Raw genomic sequence first — 24,646 nt, 5'->3', positions numbered from 1 at the left:
GCCATAGCCATGCCCCCTTTCTAGAACCTACTAGCGGGTTCCCGGGCTTCCCTCACGTGCCCCCTCTGTAACCTTTCCCCTACATCTCTCTCTGGTTTATCACGTGACCTGCTGTCAGACAGGGCTACTGCAACTGCAGATCCCCTTCTCTGCCAGCGACCAGCGCTATGCTACGTAGTGACCAATTCTATGTCACTACACATACATTAACACTGTCAGTCAAATCAGAATACCAAATTGTGCATAAAATACGAGCCAACTATGACAGCATTGGTGAATGAAAACAAATTGCTGCTTAGATTGCACATATGTATTCCTTCATATTCTTGAAATGTAAATTGTTATTAGACAACTTGCCCGATAATCTCAGAACATGTAGCACCAAAGGCAAGCATACATGTTCTAACCACACTTACTTTACAATGGAAATGTAGGACCTGGTGTTTAAAAACACTGCTTGTTATTTTAAGAGAGTGGCTGAATACCTTTAAAGGCTTCTATGCCAGATAAGGCGGCTATTGCCTTTTGACATGGGTAAAATAAGAGGCAAAGGTGCAGCCCTGCAATTGATTGGTCACTGTACTGTTGGCTTAATGTCCCCAACTAGTGTGATCTCTAGCGATCTCCTCTAAAAGGTATTTTGGCCTACTCTTTCATGCTAGCCAGACGACTTGCAAGAGGTGTGAATACCCACACTCTACCCCACCACACGCAACCTGCTGATCAACGTACATGTCATAGAAATCCATAAAGTAAGGAAGCCTCGTGCACTCAAGTACTGGTTAATCTCCATGCAGGCTCTTGTCATCTTTGCCAGATTTGCAGATCTCCCACACCAACTATGCATGACCAAGATGATGAATTGGAGACATAATTGTTATGTAAACACAGTGATAAATGTACACTCACACACTTGGAATTATATTGGCTACACCTGTGGTTAGTACCGGCAAGACCTGTCTGACATACTTGACAACTTTTGGCAGAGAGGTGCTTTGGATGGGTCGGGTGGAAAACAAAAATAGAAATACAATTTACACTGTCCTTTGTGTTCTTGCTGGGAACGTAACAGAGGGAGACATATAGATCAGATTGCCCGTGGCGTCTCTGATGGCCGCCAGTTCCCAGGCTACACAATTGTTCATCACTCACATCCATCTGCACCGTGCTGTCCTTGTTATCCGTGGTGCTGTGGCTTCTTGGACAGACACTGTTAAGATAAATCTGTGAAAGGGAACAGTGTCAGTTTAACACGTAGGCTTTCGCGACTAATATCCATAATAGTTTTTTTTTGCGTTAGATAACCTAAATATATGAATTTGTCGTTAAAACCCGCCACTACCCGACACAGCCAACTAGTAAGGGTTGTCACGTAAACAGAACATGCCAATTTGTCACTAGTACAGTGCACCGGTGTGTTGAAGAGCCAAGCCACAACATTTACAGACTGAGTACGAAGTTTCGCCAGTAACTACAACTAGCTTCATCAGGCGACAGCCAGATTTTTGGAGAAGTCTGTTTCGTTCCTTATATAGAGGCATAGATGTGGTGACCACGCTTCTGCGCTCTTGCGCAAAGTAGTCAAGGGTATGCGCGAGTGACTATAGATTATCCACATCTCATTCGGGGAATGTAATGTTTGAACACCAAATAGGTTAGTTTACCAAATCAAATCTTTTACAATACACTGTGATGTAATGTTTAGTACAATGCTGGAGTAAAAATAATGTTCAAGTTTCTTAAATCCCCCCAACGTATTCACCCAGCAGCATAAATGGGTCCACCACAGTCGATCGGAACGTCACATATGGTGTGGTAAAATGTGGATACTCCCACCTATACGATTACGTCTGCCCAGTTTGGAAGAGTATGCCAAGTACCCTCTAAAAGGGCTCTATTGAGCTCCCCCTAGTGGTAGCTCTTCCAACAGCAGTGGTGGGAGCGAGCAATTGTAGGGCTGTACATCTACACTGGAGAGAATGGAATGTCAGCAACGGAGCAGATTGGGACACGTACCATTATAAGAATCGTGTGATGAATATGTAATAAAGGACTCGATCCTGGTTCTGTCTCCGTCGTCCTTTATTCGGGTTCTTACACCTTTCCCGCACGGCCCTCGCTCAGAGCTCTCCCCTTGGCAGCTCCGTAGCTGCCCTCGCTCCCGTAGCCTCCACACCTCTGCAGCTCCGCTGCAGACCCCCTGTGCAGTCCTCCGCCTGCCCTCACTGCAGCTCCACTGCTGCCCGTCGTTCCTCCCCGCTTGGTCACCGCTGGCCGACGGTGCAAAGTCTTACTCCCCCGTGTGTGTGGCGATCTCGCCACTCCTCGACCTCCGCCCTGCGTGGCCTCACTCTAACTCAGTCTCCCACACTCTCCCGTCTCTTCCGGTATCTCTCCCTTAAGACCTCACCCCTCTCTCCCACGTGACCTAACTCCTCCTCCCATGATGTCATATCCGCGAAGCCGTTTACGCCCGCATTACACCACCCTCCCCCGTAGAGAAAATCCAGCCGACCTCGGCTGAACAATAACGAGACAAGTAATGCGAGCGAACACAACCATCACACATTCAAGGACAACGAAGCATACAATAAATATAACAACAACAACAACACAACAGTAAAATTTTAACGAAATGTAAGGGACTTTGAGCGCGTTCGGGTCGCCAGTCCGTCCCGGACGGGCGGCGGCCCTCCTGCAGACCGGGAACGTGACGGGGTTTTAGGAGCGACAGGATGAAGTCCTCCTGTCGCTATTGGAGGCCCGTCAACGTCCCGGTCCCGTGTCCCTGAAGGCCCAGCGTCGGGGGTGCGTCGCGATCGTGTCTGCGACGGGGTCGGAGGGGCGGCGGGGCTCGCCCTCACTGCAGCTCCACTGCTGCCCGTCGTTCCTCCGCGCTTGGTCACCGCTGGCCGACGGTGCCAAGTCTTACTCCCCCGTGTGTGTGGCGATCTCGCCACTCCTCGACCTCCGCCCTGCGTGGCCTCACTCTAACTCAGTCTCCCACACTCTCCCGTCTCTTCTGGTATCTCTCCCTTAAGACCTCACCCCTCTCTCCCACGTGACCTAACTCCTCCTCCCATGACGTCATATCCGCGAAGCCGTTTACGCCCGCATTACAAATACATCATTGCCAATTCAACTTTGGAATCTGATTGTATTCGATTGCAATGCACATACAGAATATTTAAAGTGGAAAATGGAATGGGCGACAATAAAATGGCATGTACTATGCTTTGTAAAGAGAATGAAGGGCACAATAAAAAATATAAATAAAAAACACACAAACTACAATTTCAATGATTGGCGCCTTCTTTCGACCTCGGTTTTAATGACTCCGTGCCTATTGTCCCTCTCCAAGGGCATTGCAAAATAAAAAATTCACGGGAGGGAAATGGGAGATGGAAGAGCAGGGTGATGATGGGAGGGTTGGGGGAGATGGTGGGAGGCAGATGAGAGCAGGGTGATTGGAGGGTTGGCGGAGATGGTGGGAGGCAGATGAGAGCAGGGTGATGGGAGGGTTGGGGGAGATGGTGGGAGGCAGATGAGAGCAGGGTGATTGGAGGGTTGGCGGAGATGGTGGGAGGCAGATGAGAGCAGGGTGATGGGAGGGTTGGGGGAGATGGTGGGAGGCAGATGAGAGCAGGGTGATGGGAGGGTTGGGGGAGATGGTGGGAGGCAGATGAGAGCAGGGTGATGGGAGGGTTGGGGGAGATGGTGGGAGGCAGATGAAAGCAGGGTGATGGGAGGGTTGGGGGAGATGGTGGGAGGCAGATGAAAGCAGGGTGATGGGAGGGTTGGGGGAGATGGTGGGAGGCAGATGAGAGCAGGGTGATTGGAGGGTTGGCGGAGATGGTGGGAGGCAGATGAGAGCAGGGTGATGGGAGGGTTGGGGGAGATGGTGGGAGGCAGATGAAAGCAGGGTGATGGGAGGGTTGGGGGAGATGGTGGGAGGCAGATGAGAGCAGGGTGATTGGAGGGTTGGCGGAGATGGTGGGAGGCAGATGAGAGCAGGGTGATGGGAGGGTTGGGGGAGATGGTGGGAGGCAGATGAGAGCAGGGTGATGGGAGGGTTGGGGGAGATGGTGGGAGGCAGATGAGAGCAGTGTGATGGGAGGGTTGGGGGAGATGGTGGGAGGCAGATGAGAGCAGTGTGATTGGAGGGTTGGCGGAGATGGTGGGAGGCAGATGAGAGCAGGGTGATGGGAGGGTTGGGGGAGATGGTGGGAGGCAGATGAGAGCAGGGTGATGGGAGGGTTGGGGGAAGAAGGCTTGTGAGTGGCTGGGAGGGGGAAAGGAGGGAGGTTGAGGGCGTGATGGGAGCGTGAGAGAGAAGAGAAGGGAGTGAGTGAGCGAATTTGTTCGGCTCCGTTCCCTCCGTGGTAGCTCGGCCCAGCCCGGCAGCCCCCCCCCCCAGAGCAGGAGGCGGGCACCCCGGTGCGGAAGTGCACACAACAGCGGATGGACACTCAACATGCACGGGATTCACGGAATTCACTGATAGTTACACACACACACGCAGGTCTAGCACAGACTCGCACGCGCAGTTTCAAAGACACATAAAGAGTTACACACAGAGAGGTAAACACACGTAGCTACTTAATGTTTAGACACGAATAGAATTACACACGCATACGTTAGTTATACAGAGGCAGAGTTACGTATACGGACATATACACGGTAAGTTATATATGTACAGTTACAAAGACACACCCATACATACATACATAGAGTTACATCCACATAGTTACACGCGGACATAGACACATATAGTTGCACACATTGATAGATTTTATAGTTAAATTGACAGGCACACAGCTACACATATAGTTCATCACACATTGACAACCGCACTGTTACACAACGCACTGACACACATAATTACAGTTCCACACATCGACAGCTACCATACACAGTGACAAACATTGACAATTACACAATTAACACACACATCCACATTAACACACACATCCACATTGACACACACGGTTACACACTTGAACACACACACACCGATACACACGCCGAATTACAACAACACACAGAGACACACGTTGACAGTGATACTGACACTCAAACTGCCCAAGGTTGCTTAGAGGGCTATATTTAGTAGTTTACTAGCAGCCATCCTTATCTCACGGCGGAAACGGTGACCTCACACAAGTGTAGTAGGCCACACACTACAGTAATACAACCTGTGCAGCTACACAATCGCCGGCTGCGTTGTGCGTAAAAGGCCGGACATCGTCGACGGCAACTCGAGGCTCGTGGGTGAACACGGCGAGGTGAGTCCTTGACCGACAGATGCACACAGCACGGCACTACGCATTGTGTTGTCGACACGACACAAGGACGCACACAGCACGGCAATACGCATTGTGTTGTCGGCACACGGATGCACACAGCACGGCACTACGCATTGTGTTTTATGCGCGGTTAACACGGAGTAGCAGCAGCCGTCGTCGTCAATGTGAATGTCAACCTGTGATCTTATCTGCTGCTGGATGAAGGTGCTCCCCCTAAGCCGCCACCATCCCTCGTGGTCAGGCGATGCCACGATTCCATCTCGTCTCGCTCCTGCGCACGGAGCTGAACTCGTTCGTCCGTCCCAGTCCCACCCACTCACAGCGTTGGTGTACGGTGCTTTTTTTCTGGGAGACTTTGCAGTTTTTTCCTGGATTTTTCTGTTTGTGCATAGTTACTTTAAGATGTTTTCTTGTTCATGTTTTTTGTTTGTTGCGGTTGCACCCAGATTCAAGAGCCGAATGGCTCACCGGGCTATACCAAACAAATGAAATGAAAAATGACCCCCCCCCCCCATCTCTTCCTCCTTTGGTTGTCATTCCGTCGCCTGCGCCGTCCATCAGCCGCCATCCCTCATTAGGGATGTGATGGACGAAAACACGTTTCACGTTAGTTAGTTTTTACGGTGGATATGATGTAACGCGTGCCACGAGATGCTCCCCTCGATGCGACCTTTTTGCAGATTGTTTTCAGTTTGTGTTCAATCTGTCAAGTGTCCATATTTACAAACCATGGCATACCAGGTAATATGTAATGATTGAAACGTCATTCTCGAGGCACATGAATGTGTTGTTCCCTATTATCAATACATTTTGCTCATTTGGATCGCTGCTCTATACAGGGTATATGCTGCAATCTGCTGCCTTATCAAGAAGTGTCCCTCCAAAAATCAGTTTCTGTTCACAATGATCCAAGGCGCAGCTTGTATACTCACAACTCTACCTGTGTATAGGGTATACAATCTATGTGTGCGCACAAGCACATACATTTAATGCACATATCCTACGTGTGTATACACATTCTATAGACACCACAATGCAAGTACACATACGTGTAGGGCCTTCTCAAGTGTGGCACCTGAGATCTGTAACTCTTTTCCACCGGCCCTCAGATTGGCTCCGGGCACCAAACAGTTCAGGATACTCTGCAAGACTATTTTTATTCTTTTCGTTTTTCCTTGAGTATGTCCTCTTATTTTGATATTTTAATACGTGTCTTTATTTTATAGGTAGGACTACCTTCGTTTAACGTATACTACTGAGATGCCCTCGTTAATGGGGGCGAGTTTTTACCGAAAAAAGCAATTGAATTAATGAAATTCATACACATCCCAAAGACAACAGCGTATGTGTGTGTACACTTTCTATAACACAATGCATGCATTCACACGTTGACACTTTTCATACGTACATCCCAAAGACAGCAGTGTGTGACCCATTATATAGGCAACACAATTCATTTATACACACGTGGACACGCAATGTGCGCCAAGTGTCGTGACTTAGCCACGGGGTGAGATTTTGCGTAATACTCTGAGTCACATGCATTGTGCGTGAGATCGCGATAAAGAATCGCCTTGTTGTGACATGGCTCCCTTTGCTATATTGCCACCTCTCACGGAATTCCATGCGTGCGTCGGTGAAATACACCACAGGCCTTAAGGGCCACTGAGATTTAGCACTTTCAATCTGTGAAAACAAATTTCGAAATGTGCAGTGGACACCTACGTGATATCTGCCCATGGATCGTGATGATAATGATGAAAATTTGAGAGTGGGGACTTGTGCTGTAGTTTATTTTAAGGGAAAGTTGCTTACTTTATGCAGTCAGCCATTTCGACACGTGAATGTGTTCGCATCTGCGCTCGCTGAAGGCAACATCTGGGTCCTGACATGTCCAATATGCATAGTCATTATCAACCATGCAGCCATGGCTTCTCATGATGCTTGAGACGATGAAAGGCACGTGTGATGATGGCATTATGTACTGTGAAAATGATGCGCTGAGATAATGTCTAGGGATGATGGGTTGGCATGATGTGCTGAGATTATGGTATTCCACTGTTTTTATCCTGCATTGTGATATAAAAAGACAAGGAACGACTGAAACTCATTCGACATATATTACAATAATATAAATAGGTGTATATTGTACTGTAGTGTGATGAGGATATATCTGCTGACAGCTACACACTGAAGCAAACTTTGCACAATTGTTTTTACAGCATGGAGTATATTGCACAGCAGTGCAGCAATTTATGAGACTTGGACGTTTGAATGTGGCCACGTGTACCAAAATATCCCAAGTTACTAAAGTATAGAGCAACTAATTCATAAAAACTCTCCATATTACTACAGAGTATACAAGGATATACACAATGGGGGTAATGGGGAAATAATATCACCACTTGTCCTGTTTTTCCAAAATCGGCCTGTTTTTGAGGTAGCTGACCTGGGAAATCTGAAAGTAGTTCTGCAACATTAAAAGTCTTGTTTTTTTTATCAGTTACATAATAATACGGCACTCAAGACAATGTGTTTGCATGTAGATCTCCCATCTTCCGGTAATGAGATATTTTTCTTCCCAGGATAGATTCCAATTTGTGTACCTCAGAGTTGGCAACCTTATGGATTTGGTTATGAGCAGAGCAAGACTAAACGTCTTGCAAAGAGTCACATTTAAAACATATTTAGGACAGAGTGAGCATCACATGTAATTTTGTTTTTGGATCGTTGCAAATCTACAGGGCAGTAGCAAGCTGTTGTCCCCATAAGCATGCTGGCCTCTGGCACTGGTCGTGACATAGTTTACGCACTATTGTATATGTAGTGTCAGTGAGTTCGGAGACGAGGTTTGTAGAGGCACCTTTTTTATTGAACACACACGATTTTGCCTGCACAATCTACAGTCGCTAGCCTATACAAAAAACTAGGCGTCTAACATGGATGGTGCTGACCGAGACAGCTAACAGGCTATCTAGCAGCGCTATATCGAGGAAAGACAGCAGCGATGATGGCGACGAGACGACAGCAACGACGAGACGATCCAATCCCAAAACCGACAGCCTCGAGCTCCCGCTCTCGGCCCCTTCTCGAACTCACAAGCAGGTTCCAGAGGCTTCCAGATGGGACCCTCCATGACCCTTGCCCCAGTTCCTCCGCCCTGCCGACACACCCGTGTATATGCTCACCAGCATGTGTATTGTTTGTCCACCGCAGTTGCCACTGCTTGTCACCAGCCGGCGCTATTACACTACATATTGACAGGAACACTCTGGTTGTGAATATACACAGCTAGGTACAATGCATCACATGCCAGCGTAGTCTGTATATGATGGTAATTAAATTCTCATTAATTAAGGGTTACGTCCCAAATACATTCTTCTTTAATACATATAAAAATGGAAGCTGCTTCATTGTGTAGTGACATCGCTGGATGTCACCATGCTGTGGGTGCAGTACTGGCCCTAGAGGGGCACGGTGTGTGGGTGCCGACCGAAGGAGAGGGTCGTGTGAGACCATGGTACTCTTCCCGATGGTTCTGGAAGGGGGGCGTGGCCAAGGGCGAAGCCAGCCCCGCCGCAGAGAATTATAAGCCAAGTCCCGAGAGGGATCGCGATTGTTCATCCTGGGAAAAGAGCCCTTAGTCTACGATCTCCGTTCTACGAGTCTTCCAGCACGTGGACCCGGGCAGATGCTGTTGGTCCCGGGTCCGTAGTAACCGTTACATGGTAACAATAGTTAGCTGGGTGGTCACCTCCCGAGGTTATTCTGTTAAGGGGAAGTTACCCCGTGTGTTGGAACTAAATAAATGCGCTGCCTCCAAACTCTACATCTGCGACTCAGTTGAAGCCACTACAATTGTATGGAGCCGTTTATTGATATCGATAACATTTTAGATTCCTTTTGAATTTTGTTCATTATCTATTTTAAGTGCTATTTGCTTTACAATTTATAGCTATCTCAATAGGCAACATTGGAGTGTCCTACAAAATATATACTTGTTAAGCAAAGCTTTGTAGGCTATTGTGAGGTTAACTTCATAAATATCCCATGACGATCATTGGAGTCCCACAGTGTGATAGATTTAGTTTTAATTTAAACAAGTAGTTTTTAATTGTGAGCCACAGTTGCTTTAGACGCCTATACCACCATACCAGAGACATGATCAGCACAATCGTTGAATTATAATATCAAGCTATACATTCTGCAGAATATGTGCAGATAACAGGGAGGGTTTGCACTTTGTCCCATTGTCCCCTTGATTGATTTATACGCGTTTTCTGGCCACTGGATATACATATGTTATGGAGAATTGCACGTGGTTTAATGTCACAGCCTGGACAGACTGTAGACGTGGTGTTTGCAGACGTTCTATTCTGAGATTTCATACTTATGTTCTGCTTCTAAATTTCAGCAACCCTCCTTATTAAGTCGTATACTGTATAATCAGAGTTTGTGTGGTTTGTGTTCATTGTTAAATTTGCCAAATGTGTTGCACGTCGTCTTGTGTATTCTGACCAGTGGTGCAGCCAACAGTAATGGATCCACGCCCTCACTTGTCAACACAATGCTTTTCACGGTGGCCAAATTGCAGTCACTGCAAAATGTGCAGTCCGCCAGAGGTGTAATGCGATTAGCTAACGTGAATAGATTGTCGTCCCGTAAATAACGTGCCTTTCTCTAATGCCGGAGCCGATGATCACACTGTCCAAACGCTGCACATGGCTGTGACAGCGAGAAGGTAGTGTGTGTGTGTGCTCATACTTTTTGTGGTGCAATCAAAATGATTGCTGTGCTGCTATAATTTCCACGGCTAAGATTCCGGGCATGGGTGACCACATGAGGCTTTGCAATGCAAGCTCTAACAGAAGTTAAATGATCAATGAAGGTGCTGTCCTTTACATGACCTAACAGTTAAAATAACCAGTCACATCTCTCATGGGCAGGAAATAGAAAAAATAACAGGGCAGCACAACAAATAAACAGATTTAAGGGATTATATATGTGTTCTTAAATGTTTGTGTTGACTAACTTCAAACCGCAAAGAGTTTTGGAGGAACAGGATTTTTTTGGAGGTGCATGCTGTGCCAAGTACCATAATTATACTTTGGTTCTCAACAAAGACTGGAAGAATCAGAGCACAAATGCTGTGTTAGCCTTTGTATTATTGCACTGCTGAATTACATGTAGTCCCATTCACCATAGGACTATGGGCTGTAATCATTATAGATCTACATCCATCTCTGCATACACTGATACCCATTAATGTATTAAGGACAGTTCTGAAAAAGCTTACAGATACTGTATTATCTATATATGACAGTATGGTATATTGGCTTTCTTTGCATTTAAAATGAATCCCATCGTACTCATTAATGCATAAAATCTAACTGTCATATTACACATCACAGTACCATGCAAAACTTTTATACAGCTTCACTGTTTACTGTTCTTAGATCATTTTGAACTTTCGGAACCAGAAGTGTCCAGGGTAATCTTATGATCAACCAACAGCTCATTTTGATGTAAAAGGACACCAGAGAAGCTCTTAAATGCCTCGCCAAGTACAAAAGGTCAACAGTTTTACTCATTATAACCAGTCTAGGTGGTTGTGAGCAGACTTTAACTGACTCATTTGGTTACGTGTACTTACATAAAATAATCCTGGTCAAGTAAATGATGTACCACAGCTTTTTAAAATAAACAATTGATGCTTCTGCCCTCTGGTAATGGCAATGTGTCAGGTCATGATGGCTTATTTACTGTTCTACATTTGACCCAACGTACTGCAGTTAAGGAACTCATTGTCTATTGCGCATAAAACCACAGCTGGATGCGAACGTCCCCATACTATATGGGGCATGGGGGTTATTCGATCATACTTCACCAAGCTTGTCAGTACAGGCTGGTGAAGGCAGTGAGCATACATTACAACAGTGGATTTTACCGCACTGCCTTCTGCTGCTCCCAACGTAGCCCGGCAGTCGATAACACACCCATTCAAGGACAACCCAGGCATAACCCTGTTCGCTTCTGAGGTCTGACCAAATTACTGAGAATGTGCCAAATTTCTCTATGATTTAATTATTTAGTCTTTGTTAAACCACTGCAAGATTTAAAAAAAATCCCCACACCATGTGAGTTATGGAAGTTTGGTCATATTTCACCAATACGGGTTGGTGAATGGGACATCCGAGACTGGTTCAGATATCTCCTATCACTGATGTTAGCCTTGACCAGTAATCAAACTCATTTTGCCAGCTTCATAATGAAGTACACACACCACTTTGCTGACAGCCTACTTCTTGTTTGTCTAAGTGTCCCAATTTTCATGCATAACAAGCTGGAGACAGATTCTGAGAATGGCTTACATGACTCGTGTTCTAACTATAACTGCATGGAATACCACTTAATTGCCAATGCCAACACAATCAGAAACCACTATGGATTGTAACGCACTCACCTTACTCCCATGGAAAATATAAAATGTGATTTTCAGTCCATTTTTCTTTGTGACCTCCATGACAACGTTTTATGGCACATCATAACTGTTGAAATGTAAATACATTTATACAAGCTAAGTATAACATTTACAAATACAACTTAGAATGCTCACCTGGTAGAATGATAAAAAAAAGTTTGCTGGTCCAAATTCTATATAATGTATTGAATTCAACTTTTAATACGTATACTTCTTACTGGGCCAGGATTTTTATGGTTTTAATTTTTTTATTTAATACATGACCTTTGATTTGTGTTCAATGGGTGCAGTAAGTTGCATTGCAGACTTTGATAACCCTTTGATAAAGTTCCATTGTTTGCACTTCACTGCATGTAAACATGTTCCTCTGAGTTATTACATATTGGAACTGTTTAATGATCCTGAATTACTTAAGTACTTGATTGAAGAGGTCTTGCGTAATATTTTTACAGTATTTAAGGCATTATTTAAAGCCAGTGACTATATTTTGTCAACATTTCAGTTCATGGAAAACGTGGTATGCAGGAATGTACCCTTGCAAGTGCAGTCATGTCCGAGAAACGTGAAATAAATAAAAAACTACTGCACTGTACAGTAAATAATTTAACATTGCCGTACTTGTGTCTAATGCAGTATGCATCCATAGCTCTCACTTTCGCATAAACAGCAATATAATATTTGTATTACAGTCTTGTGTTTTTTGACCGTTAAATATCACTGGAAAATGTTTAGTTGTAAACAATTACATTTAATACATATTCACAAAGTGTTTCTGAAAAATGTTGACTCAGATTTCAGGCAAGTGCAGTGTCATGTTTGTCAGTACACGTGGCAGTTTGGCAGAAAGGTGAGGGTACATGCCAAATTTGTCACGTAAACATGAATCATCTTTTAAAGGGTAACTTTAATATATATTTTTGTGTTTAAATACTGGGACGCGTAACCTTTTTAACAAATAAGAGTACAACAATCCATAATACAGGTTTTTATGCGATTTAACCCAAAAAAACCTGTATTATGGATGATATTGGTCGCAGAAGCCTACGTGTTAAACAGAGTACAACAATGTAATAAAATATCATAACACAGCAAATACGAAATTAGATCAATAGTGAGAAAGTATCTTACGACAAGCAGTGTACCCAATTTAGCCTCATAACAGTGATTAGAAAATATCACTTACAGTACTGTAATTATGTTTTCCTTTAAGTCATGATTGTATACTGAACACTTATGCGTGGATTTGGCCAAACATCTCAATATAGGATCACAGAGCCTGACCCTCGGTGAGAAAACTTTACGTTATACAATTTTGCATCTTGTTAAATTATACAGCGTACTAATGTGATGTTGGTACGAATAACCCATTGTACATATAATATATTGGTGTGTATTACCTTGATAGTGCCATGCGTGTGCTGTTTATTTCAACTGATGTTAAGCATTTGCTCATGGATATTTTAGCACTCAACATATTTTGTTACCCATTTACTTACCTCGTTAGCTATTTATGTATTATCTACTTACAGTGCAGTATTAATAGCAATTTGAAACGTTGCATGCAAGTGGCTTGTACAGCCCACATCGCTGTATTTGCACTGATAATACGGTAAGAAGAACCAGTCCATTTGTTCAATGTCAAAAGCACCCCAGCCTTGTCCTGCGGTGTGAAGCAGCAGCACCGAGTCTGGCTCCACAGCCCCTGAGAGGAATGTGCACTGGCAGACAGATATCACAATAAATAACTTCCAAGTGTGCTATTCCACACACGATATTGCATGCGTGACCAATATAAAAGCATCCTAAATATCCGTTTCTTATTCTACACGCTCATGTCATCTATGATTCTCTTTCAACTGCATCCAGCTGAGGTCTGGCTCGTTCCCTAACCACAATGAATGCACCTTCCAGAATCCTCCTTTGATTCCTATTTGGAACATTCTTGTCATATGGCCTCACCCTAAAAACATGTGTTGGTCTGTATTTCAACCCTTGAAGTATCTTACTGTAATTGTACAGTTTTACCCTGCAATTGTGTCCCTTATCCCCAGAAGCATTTGTTTTACTTCAGCTGCTAATTTACTGCGCAGCATGAGAGATCAACAGTTCTGAAAACTCTGCAATAATTTTAAACGTATCCCCTATATCAGGGGTCCTCAAACTACGGCCCGCGGGCCACATGCGGCCCACCGAGGGCATTTATCCGGCCCATGGTCACTAATTGGGCTGCGCTGCTGAGCACTAATTGGGCTGCGCTGGTGAGCACTAATTGGGCTGCGCTGGTGAGCACTCATTGGGCTGCGCTGGTGAGCACTCATTGGGCTGCCGTGGCGAGCACTGATTTGGCTGCGCTGGTGAGCAATGATTGAGCTGCGGCGGTGGGCACTCATTGGGCTGCGCTGGTGAATGGTTCAATGGGCCAATTGACTGGACTTGCCCCCCAGGCCTAAGGCTGCCAGCCCTCCCCTGGCTGCGCTTGACTGGCTCTCCCTCCCTCAGCTCCCTCACTTGCCCCTCGGCTCCACTCCCAGTGATATTCCCGTGTGCTGAGTAAATGATAGAGGGGTAATAACAGAGTGATCTCTGATCTCTGGAGGAGCTGCCTGCTGTTTTCCCGTGCTGGTCAGTGACAGACAGCCGAGGAGTAGGAAACCCAATTTAAATGACAGTAAGTGCATTTATATTCTGATTGCTATTCAATTATGAGGTTATATGTTGTATGTTGTGTAAGCCCCGGTTCATACTGTTGCAATCTCTGAGCAGTGCGAGTTCAGCCATATGCTTGTATGGCTGAATTTGCATTAGATTCGGAATAAAAAAGGCACATGTGCCTTCTTTTTTCCTGCAGTGGAATCGGATCGCATGGGTCTTCTCCCCCATGCGATCAGATTCTTATGCGAGTTTGCAGATCGCACTACGATCTGTGAACAAAACTGCAGGTGTAATTAACTTTTTAATGGCACCCGCACCAGTGTGAGCCGGGGGTAAAAGCGGAGTTCCCCCAATCAGACTGCATTGATGGGCAGTGCAGTCTGTATGTCTCTGTGTGGGCAAAGTTATTGCTGGTATATTGTTTTTGTAGCGCTGTATATATATATTGGTATTTTACTAATAGCAATTTTGACTCCCTAGGAAACAATGATGTCAAGAAAGAGAAAAATTGACTCGGAGTGTAGGATATTCAAAAAACGGTGGACTTATGATTACTTTTTCATGCAGTACAAGGAAAGAGCTGTGTGTCTGATATGCCAGAATATAGTGTCTGTGTTCAAAGAATACAATTTACGTCGACACTATGAAACTCAACATAAAGATAAATATGATTGTTTGGTCGGAGAAGTGAGAAAAGATAAAATATTAAAACTGAAAAATACATTAACAACTCAGCAAAATACTTTTGTGAAGCAGAAGCAGCTAAATATTTCATCACTGCGAGCAAGTTTTCAAGTTGCCAAGCTAATAGTGTGCACTGGCAGACCATTCGTTGAGGGATAATTTGTTAAAGAATGCCTTCTTTCTGTTGCCAAAGAGATGTGTCCAGAGAAGGCCGATTTATTTAGTACAGTGAGTCTTTCAGGACCTACAATTACACGGAGGATTGAAGAAATGGGAGACAATTTCCATCAGCATTTGCAAAACTCCACAAAAAAACGTTCCTATTTTTCCTTGGCACTCGACGAAAGCAATGATGTTCGTGATTCTGCACAACTTCTAATTTTTATTCGTGGGACGAATGACTATTTCGAAGTCACAGAAGAGCTTGCTGCACTGCAAAGCATCAAAGGAACAACTACAGGAGAGGATATCTATGAAAAGGTTTGCCAAACTGTGAATGGTTTGGAGCTGAACTGGGCTAAACTAGCCAGTGTGACAACTGATAGTGCTCCTAGCATGGTGGGGTCTAAGAAAGGAGTAATTGCTCGCATTAACCAAGAGATGGACAAACATAACCATTCTCATCCAATAGCCATACACTGCCTCATCCACCAACAAGCGCTGTGTAGTAAATCACTGAAGTGGGACTCTGTTAACTTCATTAGAGCTCATGCACTAAACCACAGACAATTTCAGGAATTTCTGTCTGAGCTAAATGTTGACTATGAAGATGTTCTGTACCACACAGAAGTCCGTTGGCTGAGTCGAGGGAGAGTTTTGAAACGTTTCTATGACTTACTTCCACAGATGACAGCTTTTCTGTTTTCAAAAACAAAGAAGTACCAGAGCTCAATGATGCAGAATGGAAATGGCACCTTGCCTTTCTGACAGATGTGGCAGAGCTACTCAACAGTTTCAATGTGCAACTTCAAGGAAAGGGGAAGCTCATCTGTGATATGCAATCACATGTCAAAGCATTTGAAGTAAAATTAGGCCTCCTCATCAAACAAGTGAAGGAGGAAAACTTCTGACATCTCCCCACAACTCAAAATCTGTTAGCAGAAAAACCATTGGTTGCATTCCAAAACAAAACATGTGTGGATTCACTGGAAAAATTGCAAAAGGAGTTCCAATTTAGATTTAAAGAGCTTCATCTCCATGAACAGGACATACAGCTTTTCTGTAACCCATTTTCTATTGACATTGAAAATGTGGATACAATTTACCAAATGGAACTGGCTGAACTGCAGAATTGTGACTCTCTGAAAGACGCATTCAAGTCAAGCAGCCTTCATAATTTCTATGCATTTCTCCCCTCTGAGACATATCCTCATCTCAGGAACCATGCACTCAAAATGGCAACCATCTTTGGCAGCGCTTAGGTCTGTGAACAAACTTTTTCCAGAATGAAACATTTGAAATCTCCAACCAGATCTAGACTAACGGATGCACACTTGCATCACTTGTTACGACTAGCAGTGACAAATATGGAACCGGACATTGACCATCTCATTAGCCAAAAGCAGGCCCATAGTTCCCATTGAAATACTGGCAAGTTTGTTGATTTAACTTTACTGTTCTTCATTTTAAATTTTGTATTTGTTCCCGTTTTGTTTCTCCACTTCAAAATAAGATATATGCAGTGTGCATAGGAATTTGTTCATAGTTTTTTTTTAACTATAGTCCGGCCCTCCAACGGTCTGAGGGACAGTGAACTGGCCCCCTGTTTAAAAAGTTTGAGGACCCCTACCCTATATGCTTTTAACGACTTCAGTTTTACTTTGGAAGGGGAGATATACATTGCTGTGTTTTAACCTTTGCACTCAGACCTTAAAACTGTAGTTGTGTAACAGTGTATTTGTATATATCGCCATCGAAAGGGCGCTATATAAATCCTAAATATCATAGAATAGAACTGGAAACGTGGTTTTAGTGAAACGAAAAGTAATGCTTGGTTTTCCCCTCATGTTTATTATACAGTCCGTTTAAATTTTGATTTAAAGCTTTCGTGACTGCAGGGATTCATCTTCTTGGTTTTTTCGGAAAAGTCACGTAGAAGGGAAGTAATAAAATAATAAAAATAAAACATAATAAAATTATTCTCACGACGTTTCGGCCACAACGCAAGCAGCCGTCCTCAGGTGAAAACCAGGTCCGTCGAGGCGACAGAGTCTGAATGAAACAGCTGTTTCATTCAGACTCTGTCGCCATTTATGGACGGCCCCTAATACACTCGAAGAATGACATGCACACACTCGTGCACACAAAAATTACGACTCACGTTCCTTAAAAGAAAAATCCTCGCATTGAAAACGTAAATAAATGTTAGATTATTTTTCGGATATAAATTTCCACATGACAGGTCGCTTGCGAAAAATAAACTAATAGCTCGGTGGGCTTTACATGGTAAGATAAACTAAAATACTTTAGTTTTATTCGTATGTTTTTTTTTAAGTTATTTGTTTACCTTTCATATACATATTGTGTTTTTTAAATTCTTTATTGTTGGAACGTTCTGACCCCGTGCCCCTACTGGCCATCTGTAACAAACAAAAAATTGGTCTATCGCTCATCGGATTCCTCCGGTATAAAGAATAAAGATTTTGAATAACGTACGTCAAAGCCACACTGCCCGGCTTTAACGCACGGGAGCGATGACGTAGCCGGCGGCCATTTTGCAAAGGGACTCCAGCGCTACCGCGTGGCACGAGGTATCGCCTTGCGTGGTAGCTGATTGGCTGTTGTTTTGCGGTGGGAGCTATGACGTGACGCCCCTTCCCACGCGATCTCGCCAAACGATCTCGCAGCGCGCCTACGCGAAGGGCATCCTGGCGAATTGTGATCCGCTTCTTCTACCACCCGGGATTCCCGTGCCCCTTATAAATCACCGATGCTAGCACTATCCAGACTCAACGCTGCTTAGATTATGAGCTTTTGACGAGATTAGGAATAGTCAGGGCGATTTGATGACAGGAAAATGCTAGAGATATTCAACACTGAACCTATTGAATTATACTGAACACCTGGGAGTTGTTATACTGTATTCTTGAGGATGTGGTTAGATCGCACCTCCCCGGTGGTGAGGTTTTGAGCTTTCGATAAGTGTTGGGGTTTTATTTTGTTGTATCCGGAACTGTAAACGTTTTAGAATGTATAGTGTATACATTGTGTTGGGGATTGTACAGTACGGTAGTTGAAGTATGCTCGATTATACAAATAAGAGATAAAAATGGATGTCACACTGACCTGACATCTGTTTTAGATAGACTCGTAATGATAGCATATGGTTTGATTTGTGTGTAAAATGTGAAAATGAAAAAGTTGGAGAGAAGTAAAGGCTATATACATTGCTGTCATTCTGTGCTGTATCAACATGCTATAGAGATCACGGTATATACTATTTCACTTAATTTGAACTGACATGCGTGACAATCGGCCACGACCGTATTTGCTAATGCAAGACCTGTAAATATTACTGAACATCTTGCATACTGCTCGTATATTTATCAGAATGAAATATTTAAGTTAAAATGTATTCCTGGATGTACTAATGGTAATTTTGTGTAGAGGGTGCTGGTATTGATAGTAGGCAGTGAAAAAGCCTACATTTATCCTGTATCAGCACTGGGTTAGCCAGGTGAAGTATCAGCTACAATCACCTTAGGTCCTCGCTAACAGCTACACGTTTACTACACTTGTTTAGATTATTTGGCTGCTATAAACTTCCCAATGATAAGTCACTTCGTTGAGCGATCGTTTGTGACCAGGTTGCTTCTCAAAAATAAGTGAATAAGTTCAGTGGGCTTTACCTGGTAAAATTTTAATAGTAAATAAAACGAGTTTTTGTGATTTGCTCACCTTTCCTATATTCTGTACTCGTATCATGTTTATGTATTGTATTTTTCTAAACCCCTCCATACCGGACATCTGTGCAAAAATATCTTCATAGATCATTGGATTCCTTCAGTATAAATACATTCTGATTCAGCATGCGCGCACGTATTTAATTAGGGAAGAGTAGTGGCTCACCTGTGCGATAACTCGGTTTCCTGGATTCGATTCTGGTTGATGTGCCACATGGTCTTTTAAAAAGTCCTGGCATGCGTGCGTATCTGGCAGACAACCATCTTGTGTACCTCGAAGCACTGCGAATATCAGCACTTTTGACACCAGTGGCTGGAGTGGCTGGAGGCAACACCAACCCGTGTTCTGTGTTGGCATTAAGGGGTGTTCGCTAACAATACTTGTGGCTATACACGCGATACAGTGCATTAAAACAGTGGAGGGTCGTATTTGTGAAAGTGTTGAAATAGTGGAGGTATGTCTTGTTAAGCCGTTTATGAAAAACTGCGTTTCCAGGTAGATGGAAAAAGATGATTGAGGTTTGATGAATAAACAATCTTATTATTTTAGCAGTCGGCATCATGTTTGGCAAGGTGAATTATATTTTAATCAAATTACCAGGTGTTTGCTGCAGTGGTGGAGCAATGTCATCATGTTTGTACAATAGCATACATTTAGCATATACTGTATTCATAGAAAAGTGAGTGGTCTCTTGCCGATTAATGATTGAAACATCCGTCGGAATTGGACCATTCAGAAAATAGTTTACATTTAGAGTACGCTTAAGTGCAGTGTTATATGGGCAGTCAGTGTGTGTTGTTGAACTTCTTTCGCACCGTACGTAGCCAATCGTGATAATCGGAGGGTACACTTAAAACTAACCATGGTAAATACATGCGATTCCTTGTAATAAAAACATTTTCGAAGTCTAACCAAAAATGCATTCTTTTGTGAGAATGCAGTTGCTTAGCAACAGGCATACAAAGTGCTGTATTCTCAGAAGGCCTTGGTGTTGAGGCAAGTTGTGTGGGACTGTCAAATGCGCCTCATTTCAAAGGTGTCCATTATACTTGAGCAGAGTGCACATTATTTGAATTCTAGATTTGAAGCTTTCGTGACTGCAAGGATTCATATTCTTAGGTTTTTTCGGTAAAGTCACGTAGGTAAAACATTAAAATTAATAAAAGTAAAATAAAATAAAAATCACGACGTTTCGGAGGCAACACAAGCCTCCGTCTTCAGGTGGAACCGTCACAACCACGACAGCTGTATCAAGCAAATGAGAGATTGCAGGAGCTACCACTCCGTTTATATAATGGTTGGAGAGGGGGGAAGGGCCAAGTACAGCACACTTTTTATTCATATGGTAAGGTGAGGCTTAAGAGGGTGAGCCTTTGTTATGGAGAGGTACGGTTTGTGACTCAACCTGTGAAAAGGAGAAAACAACTAAACATGGTAAACCTGTAATAGTTGTCTGTCAAATAAGATTGGCCAAATAAGTGTAGTTAAATCTTTTTTGCATGGTTAATCACATCTTTCCAATGATTACTCAGTTTGTAACCATCATCACGGTTGAAATTATGTCTGTGTTTGTATATTTGTGATATGTTTTAGCCGCGAATGATTTCTTCGCTCCTGGAAATATATTTTTCTGAAGCATTTGTGTCTGATGTGAGGATAGCAGTTTGCCTGTTTTCGTAATAACCCCCAAGGTTTGCTCTGCTGGATGGTGCACGTAAGTACAGTGTTACACTAACATTTAGCGATGTTAAAATAGGTACCCTTATGTCCACCCACGGTGAAGCGGTGATGTTAATAGCAGTTGCAAGCACTACCGGTACTAACTGAACCCATGAATCCTAATTATATCTGAACTGGTCCTGGTCTCCCCCGATTCACCACCGTGCATTGACCAACCTGCTGAAGTATGGTAAAACAATCCCCATAGCCGACACGATTCAGGTGTAAGTGTAATTGTACGTGCTTTCGATATATTCTCAAGCATGTGCTGTACTGGTGATTGTTTTACTCATCTGAACCATACAACTAATTGTAACTCTGCGTCAATGTCAGCTGAACAACCCTGCATCACTCTGCATCACTAAATGTTGTATCACTAAATGTTATCGATTTGGCCTTTGGAACCGTAATACGTAATTTTTGGCCTCTGCTACCTAAGACTTCATTTCATGGATCTGGATTTATAGTACAATACTGAGATGGTGTAGTCGGTTTTTTTTCCTCACAAAACCATGGTCAAAAAAACACAATGCTGCATTCTGCCTCACGGAACAAAATAAAAGGGGCATTTACGTTGTATAGTACATTACGCGGGCAATGTTCCTTCATTCGTCCCGCCTTTCGCATTCATGCAACAAGTTTAACCAGTACCTGGGGCGGGCAACATACGCTCAAATTAGCATTCACAAACCATTCATTTGTAACCTTGATAAGGCCAACACAGAATCGCTTTAAGAGAGAACCCACCACCACATCCCCCACAAACGGCCACGTGTTGATGTTGTGGGTGGGGGGGGTCCTATGATTCATGTCGGTAGCCTTCAAAAGCCCGGCTTTGATGGCTGGCTAACAAGGTACAGAGTGCCATTTCCCTCCTACTTAGTCGTCTTCTTCCTCCTGCTGCCGCTCCCCCCACCCTCGTTAGGCCGTCTTGCCTAAGGCAGACGGGGCGAGGCAGGTTGGGAGGAGGAACCCGGCCACAGCCCCCCCGTCATCATGAGCTCCTTGCGTGTCAAGGGCTCTCGCCAGTGACCGGCCCACTGCTTGCCGTCGCCCCGCGTGCTCTCTCTGTCTCTCTCTGTCTCCAGCTTGCCGACAGGCAGTGCCCCACCGGCCACGCACGCACGGTGCTTGTTGTGTGGTGGTCTAGCTGACCCCTGACCCCCTCCCCCAATCATCGCACACAGCAACGTTGTGGGGTGGGGGTGGTGGTGGTGTGAGCCGCCTTCCCATTGGACGAGAGGGGTCGGGGTCGAGTTTTGGCATTGCTACTTTTTTTTGTAAGCGTTGACAGCATCGGGCCCATATTTTGAGCTCCAAAGGCGTTAAGGAAGGCGGGTTGCTCTTTACAAACACTGAGAGGCAAGTACAGGATGTTTTTGTTGTGTTTACTGTGAATGTATTACTGTGGTGTTCGAATGTAATAAGTTACATTGCATTTAATAATTCTGATTTGGAATTTAAGTTACGCAGAAAGGGGGGTAATCGGTAAAGGTTAATTTTGTAAGCAATTTCCTTTGCTGTATTTCACATATCATTTATTATACGGTACAACATACAGTGTATACATATAGATTGCGGCAGCAGGCACATTCTCAGTGATTTAGTCTCAAAGACAAAAAATACCTGCTAACATTAAATATTCAAGTAATGCTTGCTGTGTAACTCGGATACATTGCATTCCTGTGCATTTGTCTAATGACTCGTGTGTTGCATATACATATTTGGGATACTATTATCGAACTTGGATGAAACAATTTTAATGTGTGATGTCATTTTTTTGTCCTTTGGTGTTTTATATTTTTCCTTTGAAGGCAGCGTTATTGGCGAATGTGTTCAGTGTTTGTATGTGCTTGTGCACTACTACCAATGCAGTATCAGCAAATAATTTGCTTAATATTTCTATAATGTGGCTTTTGGTTGTACTGTATATGCAGTTTTTACACAAAGATTAGTTAACATGACAACGCATTGTTCATAATGAGACAAATCCAGCGATTATGACACAATTTAGTGCTGGATTTCTAGCTCATTGTCGAATTGAATTGTTGTGTTTTGATGTAATTTTAGTGGAAGATTTTGATACGCATTCCTTGATAGACTTTGGTGCACATTTTTCTATCGCCATGAAAAGAGGCTACGTTATTCCTGCGTACATAGTAGCTTACCGACGTGCTCAACTCCATAAATCCTTCCAACCAAATTGTACAAGATTAGATGGCCTTCAAGGTGTCCTGAGTGATGATGGCTTTGTCGTACTTTACCTGTTATGATGAGGAGTGAGGATACCCTTGTTCTGGTTACAGGTTTTAATGTATTCCCTGTAAACCACCAATCATTCAGGTATCTTACTAAACATGCATTGTAACATGGATTTAAAATAGATTAATATATTAACTGATTGAACATATTTGTTTTGGTGCTGTGGTAATAAGTGCAATATTGTGATGTTTTGTGCTTTTAGTTCAAAATGTAATGGTCAGTGCGCCTTTTAGAGAACTCAATTGCACGATGATTTTCTGATTGCCTTTGGAGTTTAAGAACTTAAGTGCTGCATGCGTGTGTAGGAGAATAAAGTGATCGAAATGTATAGCGAGCCTCAATACATCAACATACATTCCTTTTCTCTGGAATTGTATATTCTAAAAGTGATAGATCAAAAACATTCACAATGGTATTTTAGCAGCATGTTATCAGTAGACATAGTGGCAGACTGATTTTTGGTGTGATGTGTAACCCTTGCAATGTAATTATCTGCAATACAAATAACGTAATACATCTACAGCCCTTCGTCAATCCACTGCTGGATGAAGGCCTCCCCTTACGTAACGATGCTATTCAGAGCAGGTTGGTGAAGGCCCTGACCCAATTCACAAATCGCTCGCCACTGATGTTAGTTGTCGCCAAGAATACAACTCCGGTTACCTGGGTTCAGACTGCAGTGTGCTAAACATTGCACCACCACTCTCCCGAATGAAAAGAATTGGGTAACTAAAATATCACAATGGGCAGAATGTTTTATGGCACCGATATTTCGACCAAATATTAAACATTATGGCCTAGGGTCTATGAATTCTAATTGTGTGAGCTGTGCTGCAATATCGTGCTGTCAGGAGCACCTCCCATTCGTCATTGACTCTTTTATAATAAATTAATGTCGCTGTCAACGCCTCAAATTTAATGTAATTTCAGCCTTGGGTTTTAAATTTCGATTTAAAGCTTTCGTGACTGCATGGATTCATCTTCTTGGTTCTTTCGGTAAAGTCACGTAGAAGGGAAGTAATAAAATAATAAAAATAAAACATAATAAAACAATTCTCACAATTGTTTTATTATGTTTTATTTTTATTATTTTATTACTTCCCTTCTACGTGACTTTACCGAAATAACCAAGAAGATTCAGCCTTGGGTATATATATATTAAACTGTATAATTTAGTGCATGAGGTGCAACTCTGTTTGATATTTGGTAGGTGTTAAAATATTTCAGTAGTCTCAATAATAAAATGCTGCATATTTGAGCAGATGTTTTGATTGTGGCGTATTATAAAATATTAACTTTGTAGACTATAAGAAAACTGCATCAGGTTTTGGCACCTGTCATCTAAGAGTGCCTTTGAATTGCTTAGGTATATCACACGTATTAATTATTGACTTAAATCTTTCAGGACTGTAGGAATTCATATTCTTTGGATCTTTCGGTAAAGTCACTACAACGTTTCGATCGCAACACAAGCATTCGTCATCAGAAAGAAAAAAGAGGGGGACAGCTGTTGAGGCAGACTGTTTTAAAGGTTTAAAATGGGTGTCGCCCAAGGGTCATAAACGAAGTGGGCGGGGCTAATGATGTTAATGTGAGAGATCAGCATGTTCATGTAAGATCGGAGAGCGGCCTCCATAAG

The 24,646-nt window shown here is 43.3% G+C and overlaps 1 protein-coding gene across 5 annotated transcripts in view; it reads left to right on the top strand.

The window, feature by feature from the left end:
- Positions 1-4,402: 4,402 nt before the first annotated feature.
- The window catches only part of LOC144717817 (oxysterol-binding protein-related protein 6-like), a 50,859-nt gene continuing 30,615 nt past the window's right edge, over positions 4,403-24,646 (top strand). For 2 of the 5 annotated variants that reach the window (XM_078593523.1, XM_078593495.1), the window contains exons 1-2: positions 4,404-5,285; positions 5,511-5,635. The gene's annotated coding sequence lies outside the window, so the exon portion shown is untranslated. Of the gene's footprint in view, positions 5,286-5,510; positions 5,636-20,201; positions 23,593-24,646 lie in introns of those variants that run through there. The other 3 variants (XM_078593531.1, XM_078593514.1, XM_078593504.1) reach the window with 3 other exon arrangements.

This window comes from Lampetra planeri, chromosome 1 (genome assembly GCF_965212315.1).
Source record: "Lampetra planeri chromosome 1, kcLamPlan1.2.h2, whole genome shotgun sequence".
Classification (NCBI taxonomy): domain Eukaryota; kingdom Metazoa; phylum Chordata; class Hyperoartia; order Petromyzontiformes; family Petromyzontidae; genus Lampetra; species Lampetra planeri.
The sequence above is the reverse complement of the archived record's forward strand: the minus strand, read 5'-3'. Positions and strand labels throughout refer to the sequence as shown.